Consider the following 3,558-nt stretch of genomic DNA (forward strand, 5'->3'; position numbering starts at 1 on the left):
TATCCCTCTTCCAATGATCACATATAGTTCTAGTAAAACAACCATTGAACTTATGGAATCTAATAATAAATAGCTGAACATGTACACTCAAAAAAAGGAACAATGGAAAGTCTAACAGAAAGATCAATCCCAACTCGTTGACTCGTCAGGTACTTCTTATCCTCCTGCCCTTATTATATCTTACGAATTCAATTTATTTATTTACGTAAGAAAGGAAAAAAAGGCTTGTACTTCTCAATTGATCAGTATGTTTGTTTCTTATGCTTCACTTTCAACTTCTTTGCATGCATACCTTTGCTCTACTTCATATGTTTCTATTCCCACTGAAATTGCAGATGCATTGGCTCATGTACAATGGAAAGCAGTCATGGTTGGGGAAATGATTGCCTTGGAGAAGTAACAAACTTGGGATGTAATTGATCAGCCAACGGGACATGAGGTAGGATGCATATGGTTGTACACGCTATCGCACAAACCAGATGGCTCGACTGAGAAATTCAAAGCTTGTCTGATTGCCAAGGGTTTACATGGTTATGTAGGGTTGATTATAAGGAGACTTTTTCTGTTATGGAAAATTTGAAATCAGTGCAGATACTTTCACCTATTGCCACAAATAAGAAATGGTCACTCAACCAACTTAACGTGAATAATATTTTTCTCCATGGAGATCTACAAGAGGAAGTGTATATGAGTTACCATCTAGATTTTATCCTCAAAGGGGGAAAGGGAAGGATTGCAAGTTGAGAAAAGCTATATATGATTGAAACAATCACCTGGGTCTTGGTTTGAAAACTATAGTTTGGCAATATGTCAATTTCGACTTCAAACGATTGTTTATAATCATTTTGTATATGTTAAAAAGAGAATCTGGCTCTACCATAATACCGATAGTATATGATCACAAGAAATATTGATCACGAAATTTGAAAAGCGAAAAACTTCTTAGGGGGTATTTTTTACATCAAGGATCTTGGTCCATTGAAATACTTCTTTGGCGTCGATGTGGCTAAGTTTAAATGAGGAATTTTTTTGTCTCAAAGGAAGTGTACCCTTGATCTCCCCAATGGCATAGGAATGCTTGGAGAGAAACCAACAAAATCTCCTATAAACGTTAATCACAAATTGTATGATCAATAGTCAGAGCCTCTCAGTAACTCTTGTGTATATCATAGACTAGTGGGAAGATTTATTTATTTAAATTTCATATGTTTTAAGCGTGGCAAGTTAATTTATGCTTGCACCAAGCTCCCATCACTCGGAGGCTATTTATTACAATATTTAAAATCTGCTCCAGGGAGAGGGTTACTTATGTCAGTCATGGTCATCTTGATATACGAGGTTTTCGCAATGCGGATTGAGTCGAGCGTTCTCTTGATCAACAATCTACCAGTGGCTACTTTGAAACCATGGGTGGTAATTTAGTCACCAAGAAGAGTAAGAAGCAAAGTGTTGTAACTCGATATTCAACATAAGCAGAATACTGAACAATGACAAGTTCTAAATGTGAAACAATTTTGCTCTATTCTTTTCTTCAACAGGTGATTGGTAATGTATCAACTCCTACTTCTTTACATTTTGATAATCAAGTGCCAATTTGTATTGCCACAAATCTTGTATTTTATGAAAGAATTAAACATATTGAGGTTGACTGCCACTTTGTCAGATAAATGGTTTCTTCAAAGATAATATGTCCTCCATGTGTTCACTCTAAATATCAATTGACATACACATTTACCATGGCCTCTAATCGAGTTCAACTAAAGGACACTTTGGATAAGTTGGGCATCTATGATATATATATTCCAGCTTGGGGGGGGAGTGAAGATTTTGATATTGTCTCATTGCCATTACAACATGTGTAACAGTTTTAACTCGTATGCATAATGGAGCCACATGTAGTGGTTGTTATGATACTATGTGCTCATACCCATTAAAACATGAAACTCCTATGAATAATAGGCCTCACGCCCATTAGAACCTCCTATAATAGGTTTTGTAACTTCTACTATGGTTATAATTCTTTTGCATGTTGACCTACCAGTATTGTAACCCCTATAGAAATATGTAAATATATAGGGCACCTTGCCCTACGATTTGTAGAGTGTGAAAAGTATATGTATTTACTTCATCTTATGCTTGACTATTACTCTTTATCTCTCTCTTTAATCTCAATCCTAACAGTATCCCAAAGTACTCTTCCACAGTCATTTCCTCTTGTTACAAAGTCATTATTATTTCACCATGTAATTAATAAGTCCTTACCATATCATCTCATTGCGAGTGTGTATTAGCTACTACCTTCCATATATTCTTTGCAGTTCTAAGAATCAATAGCCCTCTACCAATATTTTGTAGCATGGAATAAACGAATCATGACATTAGTGTCAGATTCTCACTTTCCCATTCATCATGGGTTGGATCATTTGCTGGGCAGCTCTTTCATTTTTCCTATGCTTTTAACCCAATTTTCTCTGGCTTCCTTTGAACACTTTCGTAGATTGGGACCATTCTAAAAAGTTTGTCTCATCTAGTTTACATGTAGGGATCATCAATTCTAGGTGTTACAAATTGACTACTTCCAAGGAAATGTTGTTCTCAATTTCTGACATTTTCGTTCTTTCTCAAACTAGAAACCATAAGGCTTTTTGCCAAGGTACTAATTCTTTAGTTCCAAAAGTGAGGTTGCTGGAAATATAAAGTTACTAAAAATATAAGGCTGCAGGAAATATGATGTTGCTAGAAATATGAGGTTGCTACCAAAAGGAAGGTGTTTGGGATAAATACTTACTTATTGGTAAAGAAAAGTGAGATGATCTTTCTAGAAATACAAGGATGCTGATATCCACTGCTTTAATTACAAGAAGGAAGAAAAGTCATCGTTCTAGGGTCACCAGAAGTAAAATAGATATCCTAGGGTGTCAAGCCCTGATCTGATATCATGTTAAGAGAAAGTAATATCCAAGCACAAGATAAAGAAAATGTAGATATGTTTCTCACTCTAAGCCAATCATGGGGTGATTTCTCCTATATATATACAAATCCCCATAGGAGTGACAATACAAATAGGTCAACAAGCGTAAGAATTCCAACTATTGTGTATGACTGTTACAACCCCATATGTATAACTATTACTTGAGTGTTATATCAAAAAAAATTACCCAAATATAGTAGGATATTGTACACATTATCACCACATAGGTTTCTTTAATAACCATGAGGGTCGTAATTATTTTAGAAAGGCTTGATGATGTAGTTCCCCATGTGCGCTAGCTTGTTGAGGCCATGGTAATGGGCTAGCTTGTACGGGCCATAAATCTTGCCCCCATCGTGGGGATGCAGGTACACAAAGGCCAATTTTTCTCTCCCTCCCTGGCCACATAACTCATTAAATGGCCTACAACACTCTCTCCACCAGCTCTTTCTTTAAATGCTTTAGCTAGTAAAGAACTCGGGCGAGTCCACGCCCGAATAACTAACCTCGGGCTAGTAGTGAGGTCCTAGCCCAGGGCGCTTCTCAGCACACTGATAGTACGTAATGCGCCGATTTTGAACAATGAA

This window comes from Amborella trichopoda, chromosome 5, assembly GCF_054954075.1.
Source record: "Amborella trichopoda isolate Santa Cruz 75 chromosome 5, AtrichopodaSantaCruz75HAP2 v2.0, whole genome shotgun sequence".
NCBI lineage: Eukaryota > Viridiplantae > Streptophyta > Magnoliopsida > Amborellales > Amborellaceae > Amborella > Amborella trichopoda.